Source organism: Eriocheir sinensis, chromosome 33, assembly GCF_024679095.1.
Source record: "Eriocheir sinensis breed Jianghai 21 chromosome 33, ASM2467909v1, whole genome shotgun sequence".
NCBI lineage: Eukaryota > Metazoa > Arthropoda > Malacostraca > Decapoda > Varunidae > Eriocheir > Eriocheir sinensis.
This window is the reverse complement of record NC_066541.1, coordinates 1,417,290-1,429,625: the sequence shown is the minus strand read 5'-3', so window position 1 is coordinate 1,429,625 and position 12,336 is coordinate 1,417,290. Positions and strand designations below refer to the sequence as shown.

Here is a 12,336-nt window from a genome sequence, read left to right as displayed (position 1 = left end):
CCTGACCACCATGATTCGCAAAGGGTAAATAAGAATGGAGATAATAATAAAAAAAGAAGAGAGAAATAAAAGAGAAAAAGATGACAGAGGAAAATAAAATAAAAAAGGAACGAAAGAAAGAAGAATAGGAAGAAAACGAAGAGATTGAGATAAGGAAAGAATTGAGGGAAGGGAAGGGAATGGAAAGGAAAGAATTGAGTGAAGGGAAGGGAATGGAAAGGAAAGGGAGGGAAAGGGAAAGGAAGGGGATTATATAGACATTGTAAAAGCTAAATAAGATGCGGAAAGTGTGGAGGGAGGGGTGATAGATATAACCTGAAAACCAAAGATACGGAAAAGTTAAATATGAGAGGAGTTGTGATTGAAAAGCTGTAGAAATTAAATAATATACGAAAAAGTGAATAAAAGAGGATTTGTATATAGAAAAGATGTAAGACCTGAATAAGGTACGATAAGTGTATTAATAAGAGATGATTCATATATAAACAAAAAAAAAAAAGCAAAAAGTTTAAAAAAGTTAGAAATAGAAACTAAAAACTAACTAAGACCGGAAATGGTGAATAAGAAAGGAGTCACAGATAGAATGAAATTGCAAAAACTAAATATGCGAAAAGGATTGAATAAGAGAGAAGTTACACTCTTATATAGAGAAAGTAATACTTAAAGAAAAAAAAACATGGATAAGAGAGGGGTTATATATGGAAAAATTGTAAATATATATATATATATATATATATATATATATATATATATATATATATATATATATATATATATATATATATATATATATATATATTATATGAGTGTAAAGGTGGTAAGGAAACCCAGGCTGGATCAGGAACACTTTGTATTCTCTAACGTTTCGACCGCAAGGTCTTCTTGAGAGCTTGTAGAATTTCCACGTAAAACTGGCCGATGGGGTAGTGGCGGCTGCGGGGTTAGCCTTGCCCCGCACCTAGCCACACACTCTCAACACCTCTCGCTTCTTCTGCAGCCGCCACTACCCCATAGGCTAGTTTCACGTGGAAAACTATTGCGTCGATCAGCGCCATTGGTAACGATGAAAACAAACAAAACGACTGTGAAAGCGGCCCTAAGAAAGGAGTTACAAAGATAGTGAATCTAAAAACTAAATAAATTAGGAAAAGGACTTGAAATTAGACTGTCCAAAATAATTAAGATACGACAAGGGTAGATTAGAGACGAATTAAATGAAAAAAACATTAAAAAACAACAACAACACAAGATAACCTGTCGACACAAGTACAGCGTGGAGAGCCTGCGCAGGACGGATGTAGGTAATTTCAGGAGAGATAAGCCACAAGGAACCGGTGGAGGAAAACCGTCAGCAGCGTCATCGGATTTTCCTGTTATTAACTCGCAATCTTCTCCCACTTCGTGTTGGTTTGTTGCTTTAACGAATACACGCACGAAATGTTTAGAGTGATGAGACCCTAGAAGAGATGGATGAAAAGTACAAGATGGGTGAGCGAATGGATGACAAGGAAAAGAGATAAAATTGGAGAAAAAAAGTACTAGATGAAAAGTAAAATAAAAATAAAGAGTTGAGTGAGTGGATGCAAGGGAAAAAGACAACTGGTGAAGAAAAGTATAAAAAAAAGTACAAGATGGGTGAATGAATGGATGAAAAGGAAAAGAGATAAAACTGGAGGAAAAAAAGTACTAGATGGAAAGGAAAAGAAAAAAATAGAGATGAGTAAGTGGATGCAAGGGAAAAAGACAACTGGTGAAGAAAAGTATGAAAAGAAAAAAAAAGTACAAGATGGGTGAATGAATGGATGCAAGAAAAAATTACAAAACTGGTAAAGAAAAGTACAAAAAGAAAACGAAAATATAAGTGCAACATGGATGAGCAAATGGATGTGAAGAAAAAAGACAAAAGTGGCAAAGAAAAGTGCTTACAAGATGAAAAAGGAAAACAGTAAGATAAAAAGTACAAAGATGGATGAGTGAGTGGATGAAAAATACAAAACGGCAAAATGTCAATGAAAGTACTTAGCTAATTGACAAACTCAAAGAAAATTTATTATATAAAAAGGATAAAATAAATTTCCAAATAGATGAAACGACAGATGGATGGACCCAGCCGATAACAAGAAAACAAATTGACCCAAGAGTTGTGTGAAGAATGTGTGCCAACTGGAGGAAACTTTTGTAAGGAAGGACAACAGCGTGCACAGGAAGGAAGTCTTCGCGTTAAACTCGCACCGGCAACCCGATTTCAGCGCATCAGAGGCGAAAGAAAGTTACAAAAAGCTCGCTCAAAGAGGCTCCACAACTTCAATTCTTGTGCTTCCTAGACAAACGAGGAAAGTTGAGAGAGGAAGGGCGGTAAAGGAGGAGGAGGAAGTGGACAGAGAATTGATAGCACTGTAATCGAAAAGAGTAGATGATTTTCTCTCTCTCTCTCTCTCTCTCTCTCTCTCTCTCTCTCTCTCTCTCTCTCTCTCTCTCTCCCTTGGGGCCGTGTTCGTCATTAACTTTGATATATAATTTTTCCTGGGGAGTATTAGTCTTGGAGGGGTGAGAAATGATAAGGGAAGAGGCGAGGAAGGAAGAAGATGGAAGGATACAATAATTGCTCTCCTTTAATCTTTCCAAGGGCTGTATTCTTAAACATTACGGCGCTGAAGTACACATATTTGACAAGGCTTTCCTATGAGTTTTGGGCACTTCCACTGGTAGCTTTATGAGCCCGGTGATAGTTTGCCCCTTCTGCTGTATCGTGAACCTTAGGAAACACTCATTAGAACCCGACTGACCTCCTTGTCGGCCTTTGGAAATAGTTTAAGTGAGAAGTGGAAGAGTCTGAGAAATCGTTACCAGATTGTCGTACTCAGCCACTTATCTTTGCCGATTTCCGACCTAAAAACTTTCCTCCACCCCAAAACTGGATTCACATAAAATTATCGATAAAATGGTTAATTATTGGTGTTTCTTGACAATTGTTATGGATCAGAAACCGGTAAATACGATGCTCTGAGTACGATAATCTGGTAACGCTGGCCGCCTTGCTCATTCTCCCCTTCCTCCTCCTCCTTATCCTCCTCCTCTTCATACCCTCGCTCCTCGTCTTCTCAAGTACATCCACGGTCCACCTTGCTAATTAAATGTTGCCTGTTTCCTTTGTTTGCCTTGCTTAAGCCTACCTTGTGCCTTATAAGATAAACACCCGCGGCGCCGTTTTCTCATTCTCCTGACAAAACGAAGTCAGTTTTTTTTCCAGAAGGCTGAGGAGTTTCATTGTTTTGTCACGTAAATAAGCTTTTCTGTGGTGGTGCGCATGGTTATTAGTGTCGTGTGGAGGAATATATTTTTGCTCTTCCGTTTTTAGCGTATTCAAGGAAGCAATTTTTGGTCTATTCCTCTTTCCTAGTGTGCAAAAGGAAGCATTTTTGGCCTTTTCCTCTTTTTTAGTGTGCAAGAGAAAGCTCTTTTTTCTTCTTTTGTGTGCAAAGGAAGCATATTTTGTCCTTTTTTCTAGTGTGTACAAGGAGGCATTTTTAAAAATTTTGTTCAAGGAAGCCTCTCTTTCATTGCGTTATGGTTATACTCGCTCGTTATTCCCGCCTTTTCCTTCCTCTTGATTCCGAAAATACTGTGCGTGTGGGAGCCCAGTAAACACCATGCTCTCTCTCTCTCTCTCTCTCTCTCTCACACACACACACACACACACACACACACTGTTTTTGGTCTCCTTTGCCTTTTTTTACATATCCTCTTACTCACGCCAACTCCCTCACCTCCCCCCCACACTCCACCCCCACCCCCTCTCCACCCCTCCAACAGACAAGTTTGTTCATAATGGCTCCCGTCCAGCATTAGTCACTTAGTATTATCATCGTTCAAAAGGGGTGGTGATGGAGGGTGACGGTGGTGGTGACGGTGGGGTAGGCGAATGGGTGGATGATGATGATGGTGGTGGTGGTGGCGGAGTTGATGATGGTGACAGCATTAGGTGATGAATGATGGTAGTGGTGTAGGTGGTGGTGAGTGGTGACGATGTTAGGTATGGGTGGTGATGATGGTAGTGGTATAGGTTGTGGTGTGGTGATGATACTGACGCCTAAAGTAGTGGTGTGATGTAGTAGGTTAAAGTTTGGTAGTGGTGTAGGTGGCAGCAGGGATAGTCATGGTAGTGGAGTTTGTCGTTGTTGCGTGGTGGTTGTTGTTGATTGTAGTGGGGGTGGTGGTGATGTTGATTTTAGTGGGGGGGGTGTTGGCAGCCCGCATGAGGATAGTGATGAGGGTGATGGCAGTGAGCTCTGGTGGTGGTGGTGGTGGTGGGATGAAGGCGTTGAACAGTATAAATAACTATGCTCTCTGTCCTCTTGACTTCCTCACTCGTACGTCAACTCCTTCATGGACTCCTTCACCTCATGTCTATTTCTTGCTCTCTTACACATGCTGCCCGCTTTGCCATCTCTCACCTGGCACCTTTATTCACTCACTTCATTCCTGTCCCTCACCTTCAACCCTTCTTATTCACTCACTTCATTCCTGTCCCTCACCTTCAACCCTTCTTATTCACTCACTTCATTCCTGTCCCTCACCTTCAACCCTTCTTATTCACTCACTTCATTCCTGTCCCTCACCTTCAACCCTTCTTATTCACTCACTTCATTCCTGTCCCTCACCTTCAACCCTTCTTATTCACTCACTTCATTCCTGTCCCTCACCTTCAACCCTTCTTATTCACTCACTTCATTCCTGTCCCTCACCTTCAACCCTTCTTAAACACTCACTTCATTCCTGTCCCTCACCTTCAACCCTTCTTAAACACTCACTTCATTCCTGTCCCTCACCTTCAACCCTTCTTATTCACTCACTTCATTCCTGTCCCTCACCTTCAACCCTTCTTATTCACTCACTTCATTCCTGTCCCTCACCTTCAACCCTTCTTAAACACTCACTTCATTCCTGTCCCTCACCTTCAACCCTTCTTATTCACTGACTTCATTCCTGTCCCTCACCTTCAACCCTTCTTAAACACTCACTTCATTCCTGTCCCTCACCTTCAACCCTTCTTAAACACTCACTTCATTCCTGTTCTTCACCTTCAACCCTTCTTAAACACTCACTTCATCCCTGTCCCTCACCTTCAACCCTTCTTATTCACTCCCTTCATTCCTGTCCCTCACCTTCAACCCTTCACCCTTATCCTGCTATCCTCACTCCTTTAAGTCCCTCCCTCATCGCATTGTATTTTCGTAGTTTCGGACCGATAACTATGGCAAAAAGGAAAAAAAAAGAGCATCAATAAATAACAGCTTTAACGCTAACTTTAATTTTCTATCGTTATTTGTGCAGGTACGAGAGTTTGAGGCTTAAAAAGATAAATACAATGTGGTGAATACGATAATCTGGCAACGCTACTCCACAGTCCCTCGTCTTAAGCCCGTATTCTTAACGTATCGGCACCTCAGTTCGCCTGTTTGAAAAGTCTCGTAGAAGTTGCTGGAATTTTTATGGACTGTTTTGGGATCCTAGTGTTAGTTTTTCACGACGTCTGCGCCTGGAACGGGAAACTCGGCCATGGAAACCCGGTTAATTTTTAAAGCCCGATACGTTTAAGAATATGGACCTTATTAGTCAGTTCTCCACCGTCCTTCAGCCTGATTCGCCACCCCAAGCATTGTCCCCATTCCGTCACTCTGGCATCTTTGTAGCCTCATTGTTCCCCTCTCCCTCACCACCACTTCCTGGTCTTATCCCAGTGACCCCTCTCCCATTTCTCACCTGAACCACCCTCTTCTCTCTTTTCCCTCCTCACACTCCCTCTTACTCTCTTCATTCGTGTAGCCTCATTATTCCCCTCTCCCTCACTATACCACTTCCTCATCTTATCCCAGTGCCCCCTCTCCCATTTCTCACCTGAACCACCCTCTTCTCTCCTTTCCCTCCTCTCACTCCCTCTTACTGTCATTTCAACCCGCTATCCCTCTCCCTTACCCCCTGTCTTACCCCCAAACGTCTCCCTTCCCTTCATGTTCGCCCTCACCTCTCCACCTTTACTCCCGCAATACAAGATAAGAAGGAACGGGCCACAGGCAAGAGTGTGTATTCGTGCTTGTACAATCACTCCCAGACATGAAACGGGGAGGTATTAAGAAGAATTCGTAGTATAGGAATCGGTGTACGTTATCATATTTGCAAGCTGTCGTGTACCCGAGTTTGTGGGCGTAAGGGGTGGTTTTTTTTTTTTTTTTTTTTTGTGTGTGTAAAATGATAAATCAGTATTTCGTCACCCTCATCAAATAATCGCCAAAGTCATTTTTCAGCGATTTCCAGGTTTTTGTCTGCATCAATTTTTCTACATGTGACGCCCATTTTTATATAGTTCCCTTCGTTATTCAGGGTTTGAGTGTTCTAAAATTGGCCTTTTCATTTCTGGCTAAATCTTAAGCCAAATGATATGATGACAGTTTTTTTTCTGATTTCCTGAAAAGTAGAAAATAATGACAGGCGGTCTCTTTACGAAGGTGACGATATACTATATACGAATATGTATACACCAAGTGACTAGTTATAAGTGTCACCTGGCTTTGTGTGTGTATGTATGCAGGTATGTTTGCATAAGCGTGCGTTTGCTTTGTGTGTATTTCCACATAACCAGTACCGATGCGATTAAACATTGGAGGAAGATAAAAATGAAAAGGTTGGTTCAGAAGCTAAGCAAAAAGTTTAAAAAAAGATAAAAAGGTGGAAAAGGTTGATTTAGAAATTAAGCGATAGTTTAAAAATACGACGGGAGGTAAAAAGGTAAAGGCTGCTCCCGAGGTTAAGCCGAAAAGGTTGATTCAGAAGTTAATAAGCAAAAACTAAGAAAATACGAAAAGAGTAAGACCGCAAAAAAGCTTTCCTCAGGGATCAAGAAAAAAAATCAGAATACCAAGAAAAGTTAGAAAGAAAAATGAACAGTAAGAAGTTAACGCAAAATGTAAAAAAAAAAAATAAATAAATAAATAAAAATAAAAAAAAAACGAAAAAAAACACGAAGAAGAAAATGGTTGATTCGCAGGTTAAGAGAAAAAAAAAGCTTGAAAGAAAAAGGTCAAAAGTTAACGAAATGTAAAAATACGAAAATGAATAAAAAAGGTTGAATTAGATGTTAAGCAAAAATTAAGAATAAAAAGAAAAAGGGGTAATTCAAAGGTTAAGCAAAAAAATCAAAATACCAAAAAACAACATAAAAAAATGACTCAGATTAAGCAAATATATCAGAATGCGTATAACGAAACCTCATAAAAAATTAGAAGTTTAGCAAAAATTAAGAATACGAAAAAAATAAAAAGGCTGATTCAAAGGTTAAGCAAAAAAATCAAAATACCAAAAAATAACAAATAAAATAAATGACTCCGATTAAACAAATATATCAGAATGCGTATAACAAAAGTTCATATAAAAATGTTAAGCCCTGCCTCGTATTCCTTCCGTTCTGAATATTTCTCGACCGGGTTTTCGCGCTGACCATCTTCTGCTCCTCTTCGCCTATTAATACGCACGACCTTGAGGGGCAGGGAGGGCGTGCAGAGGTGGGTGCAAGCTAGTCGATACGCTCAAACAGGTATTCTCCAGTCCAGGTGCTCTCCCTCCCTCCCTCCCTTCCTTCCTCCCTGCCTCCCCACCTTCCTTCCTTATCTCCATCTCCCCACCGCAGTCTTCTTCCTGCGTCCCTACTATACCTTTTTGTTTTTATCTCCTCCTCCTCCTCCTCCTCCTCCTCCTCCTCCAGCCATTAACTAGATGAAGAAGGGAAGTCCTATATTGCTCTATTTTCTTTGTCTTTATAATTTTCTCTCGTTTATTTCCCCTCCTCCTCCTCCTCCTCCTCCTTATCATCATCATCATCATCATCATCATCATCATCATCCCCTCAACTAGATGGAAAAGGGAAAGATGGAGGAGGGAAGTGCAACCTTGCTCTATTTTCTTAATAATTTTCTCATATGTTTTACCTCCTCCTCCTCCTCCTCCTTCTATTTCTGCCTGTGCTTCCTCCTTTTCCTCCCACCAAAGAGACAGAAAAAAAAGAGGAAATGTTGTTGTGTTCTGTTTTCTCTACATTTTTCTCGCGTTTCTTGGCTTTCCTTTTTTTTGTTCATGTAGTTCTTGCCTCCCCAAGGATGAAACACAACAGAGGCGTAATACAGCCCAATTTCCCCTCGTTTTCTTTCTTTACTGGTTGCTTCTTTTTTTTCATCCCCTTTCTCTTCCTCCTTTCTTTCTTTTCTTATCTGCTTGCATGTTACTATCCTCCCCGTCCCTATTTCTGTGTGTGTGTGTGTGTGTGTGTGTGTGTGTGTGTGTGTGTGTGTGTGTGTGTGTGTTCTGTCTCCTCTGTGAATAAACAAGTGCAATCTCTAGGAATCATTTGCATTATTATTTTTTCTTTATATCTCAAGGCCACCAATCCGCCCCTGACCAGACGGAAGGTAGATCTCCGGCAATCTCGTTAAATGTCATCGAGCCAGGTGTGCGGGGTTATTTTTAGCGCGGATTGGGGTGTTACCTGCGTGCGGGTGTGCAGGTGTAATAGGGCGACTGTCTGTAAGCGGAGCCAGATGGTGGTGGTGGGGAGTCTTTGTGCGCCATTGTTAACTGTGTGTGTGTGTGTGTGTGTGTGTGTGTGTGTGTGTGTGTGTGTGTGTTGCCGAGCAGGTGGCTGGGTGGTTGCGTGCTGTACAGATGGGATGACTATTAAATATTCTGTCTACCTCTTTGCCCCACTAACTAATAACCAGAGAAACTCGCGTACTAATGAACTGGGCGTCAGATTTATTGAAAACTGGTACCTGGTTGACTGACAAGGGATGTAAGAAACTCCCTAAAATTGTCTTAACATACTACGTGTTCTGACAATTGTTGCGTCGATATTCAGGTTTTTTGCTGTTTGAATTATAAAACACACACACACACACACACACACACACACACACACACACACACCGCAATCCTTTACTGGCACAAATTGTTTCAATAATTTCAGCTCACCCGCCGCAGTACGAACGGAACGCATCCCGCCTGTTTTTTGTTGCGATCATGATCTCGACGAAAAGAAAATTACTGACCTGAATTTCTTTGCGTGTGCTGTGTTTGTTTTTGTGTGTGTATTTGTGTTTGTGTGTTTCCGTGTTAGTGTTTGTTTATTTGTGCTCGTGTTTGCCTGTTTGTTTTTTGTTACTTCGTTTATTTGTATATGCATGAATGTTTTGTATGTTTCGTTGTTTATGTTGTGTGCGTGGTTATTTATTTGAGTCTGTTGGTATCCTCTGAATGTTTGAGTTTGTGTGTGTGTGTGTGTATATGATAATAATAATAATAATAATAATAATAATAATAATAATAATAATAATAATAGGTTTATTAATGTATGGCAGCCGTTAGGCTGAAAATATACAAATTAAAAATACAATAAACTATAATACTAAATAGGCTACACTAGAGGGGGGGGAGGGTTGGAGGTGGTTTGGGAGAGCTAAAAATAGAGACAAAAGGGAAAGGGAGGGTGGTGTTAAGGGAGCACTTAGAGGGTGGCGGTGAGGTGTTAATCTGCACCGCGGCCCTTTGGGTTTGACTATCACTGCTGGGCATTGTTTATAATCCGCACTATCGCTGGTGGTAAAAAAGATAGCAGACCACTATTACTCGCCCAACTTTGGCTCCCTTTTGAGAACTGGTCCATTCATTAATGAGGAAAAAGCCGTAATTGCCCCGGAAACGCTGTGAGTGTGAATGGACGAGACGTCGGGTCATGAGCAAAACAGGTGCAAGGAAATGAGGTTCGGGACTTGAGCAGGAACTCATTACGAAGCTGAAAGACGGGTGGCTTAGAGAGTTATTGGAGGATTAGCATCTTAGAGCTCGCCGTTTTAACATTATATTATTAAATTAGTGGGCTTTTTTTTTTCATTATTGTTTTCTTTTTTTTTTACGCCCTTGCACTGTCCTCTGCTGTAAAAAAAAAAAAATTACAATTTATTATTCTACTTTGCATTTCATTATTCTACATTCTACATTCATTATTAACATTACATTACATAGTTCTCCATTCTGCGTTACGTTGCATAAGGTTATTCTACATTATTCTACATTATTTGACATTCTACATTACCTTTCTACATGCCATTATCCTCCATTATTCTGCATTCTACATTACTCCACGTTGTCCATTCCATTCCATTATTCTACTTCACATTATTCCTAATTCTCCTTTGCTCTACATTGTACATTATAGGATTATTCTACATCACATTCTTCTACATTCTTCTACAATCTAGTGTTACGTTATAATATTCTGCATGATATTGTTCTACAGAGGGGCATTGGAGGACTATCATGTTAGTGTTCTCCGTTTTAACATCACATTATTCTACCCATTTAATGAAGTTATTCGAGTCATTCGTTATTCGAGTTCGTTTGATCGCATCTGTAAGAAAGACACCCGAGACGAAATACTTCCACTTTTTTTATTAGTGAGTCAAAGCTTTATCAATTTTCAGTTTGCATTTTGGATTTTCCTTTTTTATTTTACTTTTCTTGTGATACATAGTGTACAGCAATGTGGTGTTGGCTAGCATCACCTTAGAACAGGTAGTAGTTCATAAACTGGGGGGCGCGCTTTCCTTTGGGGCGTTAAAAATTTCCAAGGGTGTGAGCGAGCCCTTGAGGAAAAGTTGTAATTTCAGTTGTTGGAATACTTATTAGTAGCCTGTCTTAAAAAGAGCGTGGGCTATCATTGAGGTTTATGAAAAAAAGGCAAAATTATCGCCTCTTAATTCTATAATCTACTTAGGCCTGCCATTAGTTAAAAAAAAAATATGTAAGGGATCTTTATCTATATACGCAAGGGGGGTGTGAAGGAAAGAACCCATTCCTAGGGGGGCGTGGTAGTGAAACCTTTCAGAACCACTGCCGTAGAACGATCTCTGTAGTCCGAAAGAAAGATCCCCTGAGGATAAAAAGATAAAAAGATAAAAAGATAAAAGACAAAAGTTTTGCAATATTTCGTGGCGTTTTGGCGGCCGAAGGCGAGGCGAAGACAACACCAACAAACTTTTCTTTTCGTCTTGATAAATTTCCCCTTAACTTGCCGTGACGGGTCTGTTTTTGAGGCGCCTTGTCGATAACAGTGAGGCGAGGGCAACTTCCACAACTTTCATTTTCTCTGTTAAATGTTGGAGGCGCTGAGGTGATGTTTTTTATAGCCTTGACGAGCCCAACACCAAGGTCACGAACGCAAGGCAAGTGTCGTGCGTGAAGAGTCGTTGTCAGGCTTGGATGAGGCAAGGGGAGGGAGGGTGGGAGGGGTCAGATTGGGGAGGGAGAGGGTGAGGAGAGAAGAATGAGGGGTTAGGGAGTTAAAGGGAGAGGGAGGGGGAGGAGGAGAATGATGGGGTAAAGGAGAGGAGGCGAATGAAGGGGTAAGGGATTTAAAGGGAAGGAGGGAGTTAAAGGGAGAAAGGAAGAGATAAGGGGAATGAGGACGTAAGGGAGAGAGGGAGAGAGAAGAAGAATGAAGGGGTAAGGGAGTTGAAGGGAGAGAGTACGGAATGGAGGGGGTGAGGGAAGTTTGTTGGAGAAAGTTAGGTGGGATCTGAAGGGTGGAGTAAGCTGGGGAGATGAGGTAGCTGGGAGAGGGAGAAAAGGAAGAGGCGTGATGGGAGAGGAAGGGAAGAAGTCAGCAGAGTTGGTTGGGGTAATAAAAGATGGGGAAGGTATGGGTAGAGAAGGGCGAAGGAGGGAAAAGTATAGGTAAGATATAGGTAAGGTGAGAAGAGGTAGCAGCACTATTGGAAGGGAGAAAGGTAAGGGGTGTGATGGGAGAGGAAGAAAAGAAGTTAGTTGGGGTAATATAAGATGTGGAAGGTATGAGGAGAGAGGGGGGAAGGAGGGCAAGGTATAGGTAAGGTGAGAACAGGCAACAACATTATTGGAAGGGAGAAAGGTAAAGGGTGTGATGGGAGAGGAAGGAAAGAAGTTAGTTGGGGTAATATAAGATGTGGAAGGTATGAGGAGAGAGGGGGGAAGGAAGGTAAAGTATAGGTAGGGTGATAACAGGTAACAACATTATTGGAAGGGAGAAAGGTGAGGGGTGTGATGGGAGAGGAAGAAAAGAAGTTAGTTGGGGTAATATAAGATGTGGAAGGTATGAGGAGAGAGGGGGGAAGGAGGGCAAGGTATAGGTAGGGTGAGGAGAACAGGTAACAGCATTATTGGAAGTTCATACAAGGTTAACGTGAGGAAGGTATGGGGAGAGTAGGGGGAAGGAGGGTAAGCTATAGATAAGGAGAGGAAGGAGTAACAGCATTA

General features: G+C 41.2%; 1 protein-coding gene and 1 long non-coding RNA gene across 15 annotated transcripts in view; one reads left to right on the top strand and one right to left on the bottom strand.

The window, feature by feature from the left end:
• The window catches only part of LOC127006504 (sodium/calcium exchanger 2-like), a 188,795-nt gene that overhangs the window by 51,137 nt on the left and 125,322 nt on the right, over nt 1–12,336 (top strand). The gene's annotated exons all lie outside the window — the stretch shown is intronic.
• Nucleotides 828–11,305, bottom strand: LOC127006509 (uncharacterized). Of its 4 annotated transcripts, none has more exons than XR_007759607.1 (3): nt 5,166–11,305; nt 4,956–5,039; nt 828–4,913 (listed from the first exon to the last, which is right to left on the bottom strand). It is a non-coding gene; the product is annotated as an uncharacterized LOC127006509 (long non-coding RNA). The 4 variants fall into 4 exon arrangements; XR_007759605.1 differs by having other exon boundaries at nt 828–4,955; nt 4,998–5,039; XR_007759606.1 differs by lacking the exon at nt 4,956–5,039 and having other exon boundaries at nt 828–4,745; nt 4,830–4,955.